Source organism: Chenopodium quinoa, unplaced genomic scaffold (genome assembly GCF_001683475.1).
Source record: "Chenopodium quinoa cultivar QQ74 unplaced genomic scaffold, ASM168347v1, whole genome shotgun sequence".
NCBI lineage: Eukaryota > Viridiplantae > Streptophyta > Magnoliopsida > Caryophyllales > Amaranthaceae > Chenopodium > Chenopodium quinoa.
In genome coordinates this window covers 1,260,351-1,278,109 of record NW_018743894.1, presented here as the reverse complement: position 1 = coordinate 1,278,109, position 17,759 = coordinate 1,260,351, and positions in this window count along the sequence as shown.

Below are 17,759 nucleotides of genomic sequence, written 5' to 3'. Positions count from 1 at the left end.
TTGGAACGTCCACTCCCTTACTTGTTTAGAAAGATTTGCATTCATTTGTGCTTTTACATTTGGAAAGGTCCTTTCATGAACATGTATTTGTTTTGTTTTTCTCTTGATTTATTTTCATGCTTTGCCTTGTTTGTATTATTATGAGAGTTATGGGTCAAACTCTTAGGATACCCTAACGAGAGCATCACGTGTCCTCTAAGGCGATCTAAGGGTTCAAATGGCTTGTCTTTAGTTGCTAAAATTGACCGTGATTCCTACGAAAGTGAGTTAGTGTATATTCTTGTCTCTTCTCCTCTTTAGTTTGTTCGAATAAGCTCGTCATTTTCACTCCCTTGGTTATGTTTTGCTCGAGAACGAGCAAATATTAATCTTGGGGGCATTCGATTGGTGTAATAAATGGCATCCATTTGATAAGTATTTAGGTTGTTTCCATCCTCTTTTCATAGCTTTCTTTCTTAATAAATGCTTAGTTTTATGCTTTGTTGCTTAGTTTTACCTTTCCTCTCTTATTTTGTAGCTTTTGTGTATTTCGTTTATTTTCTAGCCTTTTTCCATAATTTTCTCTATTTCCGTGGTTGTAGGTATTGTACGAGGTTCGGGTCTTGATATTGTTGATCCACTAAGGTGGAGGAAGCTTTTGAGACAAGCTCATGGCATTTGAAAAGCTCAAGATGCAAGTAAGTGAAAATATCAAGTCTTGGCTCTTGCGCTCGCATGTCGTGCTACCATTAAGAAGTGGTGTACCCAGTAATAAAGAGTATTAGCTACTGCCACTCCTAGTGTTCATCACCATCATTAGTCATGCGACCTTAGCGAACCCACGAAGCCGCGAGAATCTCATAGGAACCAAGCTAGGCGAGGGCGCACCTCCCCTGCTGCCCGGGGGCGCCTTCGTGGGTATTTTATGCTCAGGTTTTTGGTGATTTTGCGCCTCTATTTATATCTTTTTAAACCCGATTTTTGTAGCAAGTTTTAGAATATGATTTTGATCATATTCTTAGCTTATTTTAGAGCTTCTCTCTTTAGTTTTTTGGTTAGTTTTAGGAGTAGATTTTAGTGAGAGAAAGTGAGGAATTTCAATGGTGATTGAGAGATTGAAGATTCAATGGTGGCAATGGTATTGGAGATCTTCTCTATTATCAATGAGCATTTCTAAACTTTATCTCATTCATTGTTTTGTTTAATATTCATGTTTGTTTGATTTCTTTTGATTAGATTTTAATCTTTGATCTTTGATTAGAGTAATTGTTCTTCTTTGAGTGTTTATTCTTGTTTTCTATAGTTGTTTGTTGAATTGATGATGTTGCTAGAGTAGTTTCCTTTCTAGGGTGATGGTGAAGCTTATATTATGTGATGGATTGATGTAGATTGGGGGAAATTGATGGAGTTGATGATGTGATTAAATTGGTCAATTGATTATTTGCATGTGTGTGTTTGATTTAGGTTTGATCACCCTAGTTATTCACACTAAATTGCATTGTAAGTTCACATTGATACAAACCATTAATTTGTGGCTTGCATTTACACGATTGAGGTGTCTTGTGATGTCTCCTAGCTAGAGTTTATCGTAGTTGACGCTAGTTAGACCTATAAGAGAATAGCTTGATATACTCTTTTGGTTGCATGATTGATCTTTCCTCACATCACTCGACTTAGTCAACTTCCTATCTCATTTTGCTATCTTCATGTCTCCTAGCTAGAGTTTATCGTAGTTGACGCTAGTTAGACCTCTAAGAGAATAGCTTGATATGCTCTTTTGGTTGCATGATTGATCTTTCCTCACATCACTCGACTTAGTCAACTTCCTATCTCATTTTGCTATGTTCATTGCTATTATATGTGAATCCTAATCCCTAGCACTTTATTTGTTCGGTTTCTCCGTTTAAGTAGTTGTTAGTGTCACCTTTTATTCTTAGACTTCGACCTAGCTTAGGAACATAATTGAAAGTACTTAGACATTACCGTTCCTTTGGGTTCGACCCTTGACTTACCTCTATACTTGTATTTAGGTTAGTTGAGTGTTTATAAATTTTGTTTGGCTTAGGGAGGATCAGTCCAACGACCTAGTCCGACCCCTCGTCAAGGGGCGCCGGGTACCTGTTATTCTCAGGTGTATCCTGGTGAGCTGGTTTAGGGATAACGTGTACATGTGCTCAAGGTTGACTTTTGCATCATGCTTCATTAACTATATTTTACTTAGAAAATTCTTCTAACTCTTTTTCTTTTGTATATAATAGAGCAAGCCATGTCTCAGCTTCCCAACTCAGAAGGGTGAGATGGACATGAACGAGTTCCACATTAAGCGCTAAAAGCTCATGCGAGCTAAATATGAGGAGGCAAAGGGGGACGATTATTCTATTTGCCTTGAACTTTTGTCTTCTCACTTTTTTTATTACGTCTGAATTGCTATGCTTTAGATTGTAGGTCTCTTACTACTATTCTACTCGAACAACCAGTGAATTAGCTGGCGCTTCAACCCTGGCCGAGTGAACTTGAATTATATGTTCTTTACAGCAATTCTATTTGGAGAGGTCTTAAGCTATTCTTCCGAGTGACTTTCTTTTCGTGCTTCTATCCTTTAATGTTATTCAAACGGAGGTTTCTAACTGAACCTTTTCTTGTCTTTTTAGTCAGCTACCCCTAGACCTGCCAGGAAGCGAATAGCGCCTACACTTCGAAGAATGATGGTTCGTCCAAAGCTCGCAAGTTTTCGGCGTCCAAAATTCTGGCAACCAGGGCAACGTCGCGGGTTGCATCGACGCAAACTAAAGGAGAGCAACCCCAGCTGGTACTTATTAAGGACTTCAAGCCCTCGGAGCCACCTTCGTCCGAGATGGCCTAAAACGAGCCTGTCCGAAATGACAGAGGGAAGGTGCTGACCCCGAACAACACGGACGGCCAAGACTCAACTTCGCATATTGAATTTTCGGGAACTAAGCCTTCAAGTTCCCAAACTGAAGGGAAGTTGCCCTCTCCGCCTAAGGCGGCCAAGCAGCCTCAACTAACGCCTCTTCCCGAGGGGCATCCACGTTTTGCAAATCTGTTAGAAGTTACTTATACTTCTTCGTCTTTTCCCTTTTAACTTTTTCTCTTCTTCAGAATTCTTACTTATATTTATTTTGTAGAAACTTCTGAGGATTTGGACGTTCCTCCCCTTAGTTCTTCTCTAACTAGAGCCAAATGCAAGACTTTCCTGGATGCTATTTAAAAGTCCATCCCAGTCGAGACTCTGGACAATCGGCGTATCTATGATACCGGGGTATCTATGATGGGCACCTCGGTCCCATGATCAATAAGACAATTTTTTTTTGTTTTGTTTTCCTTTACTAATTTTTCCTTTTCGTCCGCAACTTATCCTTAGGTTCTTTGCCTTCCAAGACTAACATCCAAGGTAGAGACGCAAGCTCGAGTCGGCCTGCGCGAATCTCCATAAGATGCTGGATGAGAACACCGGCCTGCTTGCCACGGAGAAGGCTCGCCATCAAACGACGATGAATGCCCTGTTAGAGAAAGCTGCTTGGCCAACTTAAGACATCATCAAAATTGGCGATGCTCTTAAGCTGGAGAGGATGATGAACGAGGCTCTTAGAAAGGAGAGAGACAAGACAGGACGCGGCCGAGGCCTCGGAACAGTTGAGGACTGAGCTGGAGACTAGCAGAGAATCTTTTAACGCAGCTCTTTAGGCTGTGGACGAGAGCAACTAGGAGGCCGAGCGTCTAAGAAATGAGGTAGAAGAGATGAAAAATCAGCTAAGTGTTCCAAGGCCTATTTCTCCAACTGATGTTGTCCGCATCGAGCAGTCGACACTCACCCACCTCAAATAATGTTTTAAGGACGCCTTTTCCATGATGGTGGAACTGGACGAGCTTTCTTATTGTTTTGAGCGGTTCACTAGAAGGCTTGACTTCCTCACCATGAAGAAAGAGTGTCAGGCTGTCATTATGGCCCTCTCTCCTTTTTTCGAAACTCCCGACTATAGCGATGGTGAGGCCGAGGGCGACGATAAAGAGGCAGTTGAGGATGGCACCCCATCTGTTGACAATGCGGCCAATGCTGAGGCGGCTAATGCTGATGGGTGGGGCAATGATGCGGCCGAGTGAGGAGCCTCTTCTGCATCTTGTTTTAAGCTTTATGTCTTTAACTTTTATTTTATTTCTGCTATCTCTGAATATTTTTTTTATTTCCCGCCTGATTTGAGCGGCTGTTGTTAGGATTTTGCCGCAAACTGAGCGATACTGATTCATATTATTTTGCTGCCTTCTGAGCGGTTTTCTGCGTTTTCGTACTTGACAATTTTTATTATGCATGTTTTTCTTTTGCTACTTCTTCATACTAGTACTGGGGATATGCCCCTTTATTCGGCGTTTGCCTAGTCCAAATTCTATGTGGTTTGATTAACTTAGTAGATTTTATAACTTGAAGACTAGTAAGTTAATCAAATCATATATAATGATTGCTCTTGGAATAGGTGAACGCCGAATCAAATTTTAGGTTATACGACCTTTTTTAGCCTTGATGGAGTCGTCATTGAGGCTATCGCTCGGACGGACCCAAGAAATTCCAAGTATGGTCTTATCTTGTAAATTTCAATTCATTGGGCTGGTTCGCCTAGGGAAATCTTTTAACTTAGATGGGCAATTTATGCCCTAGGCAATTTTTTCTATTTTTCCTTTTGGTCTACTATTCGACCTGATGGAGTCGAATGGTTAGACTGGCCCTTAAGCTTATTGGGCGAGTGGCTGATCAAAGTATGCCCTTGCTACATCTGGTAGTCGGCATTTTATTAGGGAGCGGCCGAGCGATTTAGCTAAGGATGCACTTCCTTAACACTCTACTTGGCCAACACATGACTGGTGGCCAAGTTGTTGGGGTTTGTTATGTCCAACTTACTACGGAAACGACCCGACCAAAAGAACCACTCACAATTAATAAAACCTTAAAGCATAACAAATAAACATAAAAGGATGAAATCGGAATTTACCTTTGACGCGTGCTTCGTCCTCAAAGTCGGGCTCTTACTTGAAAGCTTTAGCTCCAAAAATACCCAGCCTCTAATGGTATCCACCCACAAAAGACGAACACCGAATTTTTAGGTCCGCTACCTTGGAGTTAGCAAGGTCCGACCAAAACCCAAGTGTTAATGGAGTTTAAGAGTTTTTGCCAAAATGCAATGCTCTTTCTAACTCCCACTCAAGCACTTTTCTTCAAATCCCAACATGGGTATTTATAGAGAAAACTAGGAGTGAGAATTTCAATCCCGTAACTGTGGGATCATGAAATTCCAAAATTTAATTTAAAGCTAAAAAAAATTAAATAGGCAAGGAAGTAATAAATGAACAAGTATCATTGTTGTATGTAAAGAGAAGTGAGGACCACTTGGAGAGAAGGGGACCATACTTGCTCCCCACTCCTTCTTCTTCTTGTGCTACTTGTCCCTCACTCCAACACACTTCCTCGCATGCATCCCCAATGAATCGGCCCTAGCTTCTCGTCCCTTCCTAGCCCCTCACGCGCGGGCTGCTTGATGCAGCCTTCTCGGCCCAGCAAGCATACCCACATATGTGCGGGCTGCTGGTGCCAATAGGCGCTGCTAGCAAGCCACGCACATGTGCGGGCTGCTAGGAGTAGCGCGAGCCAGAAATCCAGGCTTTGCTTTCGGGCTGCTGGCCGTAGCTTGCTAGCAAGCCTCGCACATGGTGCGGGCTGCTAGCTTGCCTAATCCCCTACCACTCGGGATTTTGATGCTAGGGGTATTTTAGTCATTGTTGATTTATTACTAATTTTGTCGTCTCGTCTTTTACTATTTTTTACTCGACTTCTGACGCTCGGTTTCGATGCTCTGAGCTCGAATTTCCGACGTCTTAATATTTAACACTCGGGCGACGAATTAATTTCTTACGAATTAATTCGTCGAGTCGGTTCGTTTATTTGCTTTGGTGTGACCCGAAGGGTTTAGTCAAGATTAAGCTGTAATATTAATTATAAATTAATATTACTAATCAGAAGCGGCCTCCACCTAGGCATTCCGATCACTTGACCTTACTTAATATATTAGCTTTTTAATAATTCTGAACCCACTAATCTTAATTGGTCATTAATCGTCCATCGTTTAAATGACCTCGATTAGGGATAATTTCCGATTATAATATTCTATGTTCACTTAATAGGTGTTACCTTACCAAGATTGGTCTTGATACCCTATTTTGAGTATTCCAAGAATCAAATGGACTCATTATTCAATCCTAAACCACAATTAAATAGAAAACGGTGTAATAAAATGTTGCATGAAATTTATATTACTCCAAAACCTGAATGATTTTTCTTAGTGTCTTACATTAAATGTTTAAAATTTAACTAAAACACTAAACAAGCAAATCAAAGCCAGTCTCCTACATACCTGATTCCCACTACATCAACATGCTTCTTGTGCTTCACTTGAGGCAAAGGTTTAATAAGTGGATCGGCTACATTGTCATCCGTTCCAACTTTGCAAATTCTGATTTCACCTTTTGATTTCAATTCTCGAATCATGTGAAACTGTCGTTTGACATGTTTGACTTTCTGATGTTCCCTTGGCTCTCTGGCCTTAGCAATAGTTCTATTGTTGTCACAATAGAGGGTTATTGGACCCTTTATGGAGGGTACAACATCAAGTTCACCAATGAACTTACAAATCCAAACATCTTCCTTAGCTGCTACAGCAGCTGTTTAGTTCTCGACTTCAATTATAGAATCTGTAGTTGCACTCTGCTCAGCACTCTTCCAGCTGAACGCTCCTCCATTTAGACAGAACACATATCCAGATTGCGATTTGAAATCGTCTCTATCTGTCTAGAAGCTTGTGTCGGTATAACCTTCAACAACTAATTCCTCTGAACCACGATACTCCAGGAATTTTTGTTTGTTCCTTTTAAGGTACTTTAGGCTATTCTTGGCCGCAGTCCAATAGGCCTCTCTTAGATCTGATTGGTAACGGCTCGTAGCACTCAAGGCATAGAATACATCTGTCCTAGTACATATCATGGCATACATGATCGATCCAATAAGCGAAGCATATGGAATGAGATTCACTCTTTCCCGCTCATTAGGTGTGTATGGACACTGCTTCTTCCTGAGGGTTATGCCATGTGACATTGGCAGGTGACCTCTCTTGGCCTCTTCCATGCTAAATCGAGCAAGTACCTTATCAATATAAGTACTTTGAATCAATTTAATCATCTTTTTTGATCTATCCCTATAGATCTTGATGCCTAGTATGTACTAAGCCTCTCCTAAGTCTTTCATTGAGAAGCATTTTACAAGTCAGGCCTTTACAGACTCTAACAATGGAATGTTGTTTCCAATGAGCAATGTCATCAACATATAAGACTAAGAAAGCGATGTCACTCCCACTAACCTTCTTGTAAACACAAGATTCATCCGGAATCTTGATAAAACCAAACTTCCCGATGGCTTCATCTGGAATCTTGATAAAACCAAACTTTTGCAAGCTTACTTTAGTCCATAAATGGACTTCTAAAGCTTACAAACCTTCCCAGCATTGTTTTGGTCAACAAAACCTTCAGGCTGTGTCATGTACACAGTTTCTTCCAAGATAAAATACCATTTAAGAAGGCGGTTTTGACGTCCATCTGCCATATTTCATAGTTATAATATGCAGCAATCTCTAGGAGGATCCGAACGGATTTAAGCATTGCGACTGGTGAAAAGGTTTCATCGTAATCAATACCATAAACTTGTCTATAACCTTTTGCCACCAATCTAGCTTTGTAAATGAATACATTTCAATCGTTGTCAGTTTTTATCTTGAAAATCAACTTACATCCAATAGGTGTATAACCTTCGGATAAGTCCACCAAGTCCCAGACTTGATTTTCAAACATGGAATCCATTTCAGATCTCATGGCTTCATGACAATTAGCAGAGCAGGTGATTGCCATAGCTTGCTTGTAAGCTGCCGATTCATCTCCATCCATAATCAGGATGTCCTCTGAGATCTCGCTTAATACTAAACCAAGATATCTATCAGGTTGAGATCTCGGCCTCTGAGACCTACGTAGGGTAATGGATTGAGCATTTGCATTGTCGGTTTGACTTTGCACATTTTGATCATTTGGACTTGCGTTAACATATGTTGTTTGAGCACTTTAACTGTCATTCTGATTTTTTTTCTCATCCTCACGATCTTCGTTGAGTTCGATTTTCCTCCCATTTTTCATTTTGGAAAGGTGTTCCTTCTCTAAAAAGACACCATCGGGAGCAACAAACACTTTGTTCTCCGTTCCATTATAGAGTTCCTGGAGGTGTCAATTCTGAAAGTATACCTTTTTCTTTTAGATGGTCATCGAATTCTTGTCTCAAGTATTCACCACCTCGATACGATCGAAGGGCTTTGATTTTCTTGCCAAGATGATTTTCAACTTCACTCTGAAATTTTTTGAAATTTTCAAACGATTCAGATTTATGCGACAGTAGGTAGACATAACCATATCTACTATAGTCATATGTGAAGGTGATAAAATATCGGTGTCCATTTCTTGTGGTTGAGTTCATTGGTCCACATACATTAGTGTGTGTTAGACTTAATAAGTCTCCTACCCTTTCTCCCAGCTTGGAGAATGGCTGCTTGATCATCTTGCCTAATAAACATCCCTCGCAATTCTCAAACGATTCTAAATCGAAAGAGTCAAGAACACCTTCTTGTAGAAGTCTCTTGATGCGTTTGATGTTAATGTGGCCAACACGACAATGCCACAAGTAAGTTTGGTTTTACCCTATGGTCTTAGCTCTTTTGTTTGTATTATTCACATTATAAACATGTTTGTCCAGATCAAGCTCATAAAGACCATTTTCAGAATGTGCAATAACATATAAAACATTATCGAGATAAAACGAACATTCTTTGTCTTTTACTCGAAAATCAAAACCCTTGGCGTCCAACGCCAAAATTTAAATGATGTTTTTGGTAATGTTAGGAACATAATAAACGTTATCTAGTTCCAAAACAAGCCTGGTGGGAAAAGACAAACTGAGAGTTCCTACGGATACGACACTAATTCTGGCTCCATTGTCGATCCGGAGTTCACCTCTCCCTTCTCTAGCCTTCTAGCGTTCCTTAGTCCCTGAGAATTGGAACAAAGGTGTTAGTCACATTTGGTATCTAATACCCATGATGCTAATCTAGTGAAGTTAAAGTCTTTAACGAATATACCTGATTTAGAAGCAACGGTGTCGTTCTTCTAATCTTCCTTGAACTTGAGGCAATATCTCTTCCAATGTCCCTTCTTTTTATAGTAGAAGCATTCAGAATCAGATTTAGAAGTTACTACCTTATTCTCTTTGTTATCTTTGGTAGCTTTAGACTTTGGCAGAAAGGTTTTCTTCTTGCCCTTTCCCTGAAAGCATTTCTTCTTCTTGACTAAGAATTTGAACGGCTTGCCCTTTTTAATCATGAGCATATAATGCTTCCCTTCATGCGTGAGCGTTTGCTCTGCTTGTTTCAACATACCATGAAGTTCGTTGAGGGTTTTATCCATGCTGTGCATGTTATAGTTCATCTAGAACTGATCATAGCCTTTGTGCAGCGAGTGGAGAATGATGTCAATTTCCATCTCGGTTGAATACCCCGCATCAAGCCTTCTCATGTTCTCAAACAATCCTATCATTTTGAGTACATGTGAGCTCACTGGCTCTCCTTTCTTGAGCTTGCTCTCAAGGATCTGCCTGTGGGTTTCAAACCTTTCAGTTAGGGCCTATTCTTGAAACATATTCTGCAGTTCAGAAAGGATCTCAAAAGCTGTCTCCTTTACAAAGAAAGTCTTTTGAAGCTCTGGAGACATTGTGACCAACATGATGCATTTGACATCTTGATTGGCACTTTGCCATCGATTTAGGGAAGCTTGAGTCACCTCCTCATTGGGAGCCTCAGGCATTTCCTCATCAAGGACATATTCCTTTTTCTCTTGCATGAGAAAAATTCGCAAGTTCCTTTGCCAATCAAGAAAATTTGGTCCACTCAACTTTTCCTTGTCGAGAATTGAGCATAACGAGAATTGGTTGTTTGAGTTATTTGAAGACATGATTCTACAATTGAAAGAATTTGAAATGAAAAACCATTCACAAAATTTAAATAACATTGAATTCAAGCAATTTTAATCAAATTTATTTAAAACATCTTATTCACACATTTAAAGTTGTCCCCAATTTGATGCGAATAAGTCGATTCAAAGATCCGAAGAAACAAAGAGTAGTTAAGCATGCTTTGGCTTGTCTTAACACTCAATCTCCTAAGGTAAGCAACGCTTTGCTAATGGCTCCAAGCCACTCTTGGTTGAATAAATCGTCGCATCTAATACTCTCTCAACAATTTATTCACTTTGCCACGACATGTTAGGACTCCATCACTCATATCGTTGAGTACAACCAAAACCAACTTGCATACCCGATATGCCTTACGCTCCTAGGAGAGGTAGTGATGCCTCTCTTTGGCGTAGCCCACCACTAGGTAACCTCATTCGGTTGGTAAGTGTTGTTTTGGAAAGGCAAGTTTTTTCTCAATATCTAGGGACCTAGGGTTTCTATGTTGGTTGGTTTACGTGAACTTAATTAATCATCACAACATTCTAAATCCTAAACATGCATCTAACATATAATTCATATACATAAACATATATATGTACATATATATATCTCGAAAAACATAAATATAGATGCATTTGTCAACTAACATGACCCCTTGAGATCTTTAAATCTTTAAAAGGTCTTCATTGCAACTTTCATGGATACGTCTTCCAAGAACCTCCATCTTCAAGACTTCACCATAATTAAATGCAACTACTAGTATCTACGATTAGGACTAATCTAAATATTAAGGAAAAAAATACTCAACGGTATACAAACCATATTTAGATTTACAAAAAATACATCACGGATCGCAATACGTATTTTCAATCCTAATCGGGCCCCCACTTGGTGCCATTTCATAAAACTTGTGAGAGAATATACATTCCATTCATCCATTCACTATTTGTGAATGGCCCATGCATTTTACAACGATAAACAAGTAACAATGCATAAACTAGTAACTAATCTAGGTGGTTAATCCAATTAACATGCCTAATTAAAACTAGTCAAATTTGTTTAACCAGTTATGTAAATAAGCACAATTGACAATTGAAGCTCCCACTAAACTCTGCATCAAACTTAATTAATCCAATTAATTAAGCCGGTAATTCCCAAAATTTCTCAAAATAAATTTTTACCAATACGCTCAAAACCGAGGCCTAACATCCAAAATTTATTAAAATAATTAAAACAAATTAGATTAATACAATAATTAAAACCATAATTTTTAAGCAAAAATACGTAGTCCAAAATGTCTAAGTGCTTATCACTAAGACATGGAATGCTAACATTTCGCACAATCGTTTGATGCTCAATAAACGTGGGAGTGGGCTCAATGTCGCTAAGCGTTACACCACTCTCATCAGCGAACTTTCACATATCAATAACGTGGCCCTTGAAGGCCATGTTGAACGAATTTTATTGCACTACATTGCTTCGCATGGAACGTCTATGCATACCCCTAATTACACGACGCATGCACCAAGTCCCAAGCAATACACGATGTGCTCGTGATTGCACCAGCCGCGGCCAGCCACGCAAGGCAGCACGCACAGGCGCGCACAACACCTTGTTGCTGCTGCGCTGTGCTGCTGCTTGGTGCTTGCTGGCGCGCCATGCTACTGGAAGCAAGCAAAATCCACGCATCGGCTCGAGCGCAAGCTCAGGGCTACATCCTTAACCAGCCACATGCGGGCTGCTATGCCGCCCAGCTAGCCAAGTGATGTGTTTCCTCGTTTTGCGTGCCATACCTCGGGATTTTATCCCAATTTTGCGTGATATAATCATTAATTCTAAATTAATTTTAGAACTAATTCATTTGAGCAAAATAAAAAATTTAAACAAGTCTAACTTAAATAAAATTTTTAAAGTGCATGTAACCAAAAAAATTCCTTAGAACCATTCTTTAATTAAATTGGTTTAACTTGGTGCAACAAAAATAATAGGGCAATTTCTCACTATTAATTTAATTAATTTAAATTAACCTTGAGTTTTTGACAAAATAAGAGGGAGTTGGAAAAATGAACATAAATTCAATAAAGTTCCAACTTTAATACTCTTGAATCCTTGAAAAATTATATCTTCCAATATGAAGATAAACAATTTTTCTATCACAAAGTTTCAAACTTTATGATTCCAATCAACTAAAAAATGATTAAATCAACAAAATTTAACAAAAATTCATGGAATTTAGTAATATAAAGTTTCAATCACTTAACATAATTAAAGATTGAATCTTTAATACTTGGAAGCCTCACAGAAAAACAATTTCACACTTAATGCAATTAGTTTGCAATTATGTGAAAATATAAAACCAAACATTCAAGCTCAAATTACTACCAAGTAATCATGCCTAAAGAGGTTTAAAATTGCATATAAAATATGTATTGAACAAATTACATAACCACCATAAATATGCAATTAACTTTCAAGGTTATAAAGACTTAAAATTTTTCGTAAAAACGAAAAAACCCTTTAAAATAGCATTTCTCGTCGTGTTTTTGCTAAAAAACCGTTCTCGGGAAGGATAAAACCATTTCCAGAACACATTTTCCACCCAAAATTCACTATTTTTGGGTCGAGTCGGTTCGGGGCTGAAGGTAGCATAAATACGAGGTTAAAATAGATAATACCAGCTACTAATCTAATTAGCAACTTAAACCGGAAAAATTAAGCCATAAAAATCACCTTGAAAAAATTATGATTTTAAAATTAAACGAGCGTGGCTCTGATACCACTGTTGGGGTTTGGTAAGTCCAACTTACCGCGGAAACAACCCTGACCCAAAGAACCACTCGCAATTAATAAAACCATAAAGCATAACAAATAAACATAAAAGGATAAAATCTGAATTTACCTTTGACGGGTGCTTCGCCCTCAAAGGGCTCTTACTCGAAAGCTTTAGCTCTGAAATTACCTAGCCTCTAACGGTATCCACCCACAAAGGACGAACACCGACTTTTTAGGTCCGCTACCTTGGAGTTAGCAAGGTCGTACCAAAACCCAAGTGTTAATGGAGTTTAAGAGTTTTTGCCAAAATGCAATGCTCTTTCTAACTCCCACTCAAGCACTTTTCTCCAAATCTCATCATGGGTATTTATTGCGAAAAGTGGGAGTGAGAATTTCAATCCCATCAATGTGGGATCATGATATTCCGCAATTTAATTTAAAGCTAAAATAAATAAAATAGGCAAGCAAGTAATAAATGAACAAGTGTCCTTGTTGTATGTAAAGAGAAGTGAGGACCACTTGGAGAGGAGGGGACCATACTTGCTCCCCACTCCTTCTTCTCCTTGTGCCACTTGTCCCTCACACCAACACACTCCCTCACATGCATCCCCAATGACTCGGCCCTAGCTACCCGGCCCAGCCTAGTCCCGCACACGCGGGCTGCTAGCTGCAGCCTTTTCGGCCCAGCACGCCTACGCACATATGTGCGGGCTGCTGCTGCCGATAGGCGCTGCTAGCAAGCCACGCATATGCGCGGGCTGCTAGCAGTAGCACGCGCCATCAAGCCACGCATTGCTTGCGGGCTGCTGGCCGTAGCTTGCTAGCAAGCCTCGCACATGGTGCGGGCTGCTAGCTTGCCTAATCCCCTAGCACTCGGGATTCCGATGCTATAGTTATTTTAGTCATTGTTGATTTATTACTAATTTTATCGTCTCGTCTTTTACTATTTTTTATTCGACTTCCGACGCTTGGTTTCAACGCTCTGAGCTCGAATTTTTGACGTCTTAATATTTAACACTCGGGCAACGAATTAATTTCTTCCGAATTAATTCGTCGAGTTGGTTAGTATATTTGCTTGGGTGTGACCCGAAGGGTTCGGTCAAGATAAAGCTGTAATATTAATTATACATTAATATTACTGATCGGAAGCAGGCTCCAGCCAGGCATTCCATTCACTTGACCTTACTGAATATATTAGCTTTTTAATAATTCTGAACCCACTAACGGAATAGTACACTTGTTCGAAGGAAACCATTCCTTTCACAAGTATCTACTGTTAGGATTTTCACTCGGCTGATGGAAATCATTGTTCGATTCTGTGTGGCCGAGATAACTTATTATGTGTGACTCTCATTAAGGTCCTACTCGGCCAACACTTTACGCCCTATTTTGGTTTCTCTTTTCAAGCGGCCGCTAAGCATATTTTTATGGTGGCCGACCGAGGCTGAGTATGACATTTTAGCCTTTTAGCTCTTTGACTAATAGGAAGCGGGCAACCATGTCCCTTCCTGCCCTTTTTTGCCCCAACCGGACTAGCAATTAAATCTAGTCGGCCAGGTGGATAACTGTTCCTCTAAACCCAACCAACGGGTAAGAGATGTCCTTCGGAGCATCTTCCGAAAACCTTAGTTTTTAATAGTTTTTAGTTTATTTTCGTATTTTTAGTTAATAATTCCTAGTTTCTCTCATTTTCTTATTTTATTTTATTTTCATATTTGTTTTCTTTATTTTATTTTATTTTATTTCTTTTGATTTTATTTTTAAGTTTTTTTATTTTACTTTATCTTAATCTTATATTATTTTATCTCGTGGTAATACCCTCGTGATTTTGGTTGTAGGTGTTCCGGGTTTCAAAGTCATATTCGTAGTTATATTATTTTATCTCGTGGTAATACCCTCTTAACCTTCAGTCCACCATCACCTAAACCTAAACCACACCCTCTTCACATCAATTCTCCCCTGCTTTCCACACACCAAACAACCACAAGCACCCCCTGCTCCATCTTTTCACAGCCCCACAAACAGCCCAAACCAGCCACCAAATAAACACCAAAACCTCCAGCCACCAACCACATCTCAGCAACACAAAATCCTGCCAATTCCCCTTCCGATTCTCCCCTGCTCCCTTCTTTTCTCAACAAAACCAACAACCACAACAACCCAACAATGACAGGAATCCACGCAAATCACCACCTCTGTTCGCAACCCACACAACACCAGCCACCGCCAAAACTGCCAGCAATCACGACCACAATCTTCGGCTCCCTCAAGCAAAACAACCATCAATCACCACCAAACCACTCACCAATTAAACCCCTCAACTCACAGCAACACAAACCACCAGCCAACTCCCAATTCGAGTCTCTACCACTCACCAATCAAACCGCCAATTCACTGCATCCACCAACCATAACAAACCACCAGCCGCGCCACCGTTCTCAATTACTGAAATAGCAGCAGCCTCCAATAAAGAGCAACCCCCAATACAAAACAACCCAATTTAGCCCCAATTCGATTGGAGCTACTCACGGCCGCGCAACACTGTCAGAAGGCGCACAAATGGAGTCCTAAATCAGAGTTGAGGCAGTAAGTTTCGCGACCTCTGCGCGACGTCTTTGCGAGCGCGCAAATGTGGGTCAATCACGAGCTTTTCACGTGATTTTAATGAAAATCGGATGGCCATGATTTGATGCTAGATGATGATGATGCAAATTTACGGTGAAGATGATGGTTGGATGATGATGATCAGAGAGAACAACCACGAAAGGGGGAAAAATTTGGGGGTCTGTTTGTTTTTCATGGGTTTCTCCTTGTTTTTCCCCTTTTATTTTCTCTTTCCTATTTATTTTAACTTTTCGTTTTTTTTGTTTTTAGTTTAGTTATTTTAATTGTTTCATTTAGTTTTATTTCTTTTTAATTTCTTCTATTTTTTTCTTAGCCTTGTAATATAAATACCCCTTTGTGGGTTATTTTTCTTAACTTTTAATCAACATTTTTATTTTACCTAGATTAGATTAGTTTAGCTATTCTTATTTTTTTTTCTCTCTGTTAGGGTTAGATTAGGATTTTCTCTCTCTCTAGTTTAGGAGTAGTTTTAAAGAGAGAAAACTTGGATTTCCATGGAGTTTTTGAGAGGTTGAAGAAGCAACTATGTGGAACTTCTTCTAATCTATTCAATGAGCATTTTCTAACTTTCTCTCATCTTTATTGCTTTGCTTAATTCTTAGTTTTTGCTTTTTGTTTGTTGATTTGAGTAGATTAATTTGTTTGTTTGATCTTGTTTTTATTCTTATTTTACCTTGTTTTCCATGTCTATCTTCATTATATTAGCTTAGATCTTGTTCTAGGGAATTGGATGAAGGTTATATTAATGAATTGAATGATTGATTGTGATTAGTATGAAATTGTTTCTTGATTATTTTGTATGGAAGATGCTTTTATGGATTAAAATCTTTCTAGCTAATCGATTATATGCTTTTAATTGTGCTTTCAATCAATTGTGCTAGAGTGAGTTGGTTGAGAGCCCTAAATTCTTCCATACCTTTACTAGGCTAGTTGCACCAGAGTGAATTAGTTTAGTAGGATAATTAACATGCTTAATTGTGCGAGAGTGAGTAAATGTGTTGATGTTCCTAATCGAGGTCATTTTCATCTAATTTTATGATGTTGTTAAATGCATTGATGTAATTGGATTCGACTTTCCCTAGTTTTAGTTATTTGCTCTTAGTAATATTTGGTTTAATCTCTCTCTATCTCACAAACCTTCCTACTAGTCTAACTTGCACAAATTGATACACTTAGTCTTCGTAGTTCAACCCTTTACTTGCCACTAACTAGTTTAGTGTAAGTTTAGGTATTATAAATTTCTAATTTGTTTAGGGTTAGTAGACCAACGACCTTCTCTTACCCGCGACCAATTTAGCATTGGTCACTTTGCTCTAGGCTTATTTTTTGTGGCCCTCTCCTTCTCTCTAGGGCTGCTGCCTAGAAAAAGACGGCCTCTTACCCTCCATCTCCTTTCGGAGCTTGTTCAAAGCGAGTAAGAGAGAACCAGCAATAACTGGACTATATTCTAAAACAAGGCCGTTTTTGCCGGGGCAAGGGCCGACACCTGTTGTGTTACCATCCATTGCCATAACAAACGAGTATCCCCACAAACGGCGCCAAATGTTTCGGAGTTTTTTGAAATCCCTCGGGATACTGGTCACGCTCTGACTAGCAACGGGACTCGGACACCTGCAAAAGCACAAATCTCCGATGATCGGAAATTTGCGTCTAACGATTAAGTTAGTGACCGAAAACGAAATAAATGTAGAGAGAGAAAGTAGAGAGATTTTTGAGCTTTTATTGATCTATTGAATGTTATGTCACAATCTACCCCTAACATCATCAATGATTGGGAAATTTATAAGGGTGGGGATTTGTGCCCATTAGGGTAAGTGACCTAGAATTTAGGGCCATTAATTGGTTGCGCAATCAGCGAAGGACACGTGTCCTCTGGGGACGCCGTTTTGTGGCATTCTAGTATTTTCGGCCTCCTGATGTAAGGAGGCCATTATGACATATTTGATTCAAGATGATCTCTTGCTCATAGTATGTGTAATCTTCTTATGGTGACACGTGTCTCCCATTTATTAGGTTACGTGTCATAATGGGATTGGACCACATACTTGGGTTTTTTTTACCTTAAACAGTATCTATTTTGCCAAATTTTATGTACACGATTTTCCTAGAATAATAAAAAAAGACTTATGCATTCTGATTGGTGAATAGGTTTTTATCTACTCTGTGAATTTAATTATATCCTTTTCTACCAATCTTGATATGCATGCATATACATTTCCAAATTTGTTAGTTTTCTCTTTGAAAACTTATTTGCGTTGATGGGTCTTTCACACTTCATGTA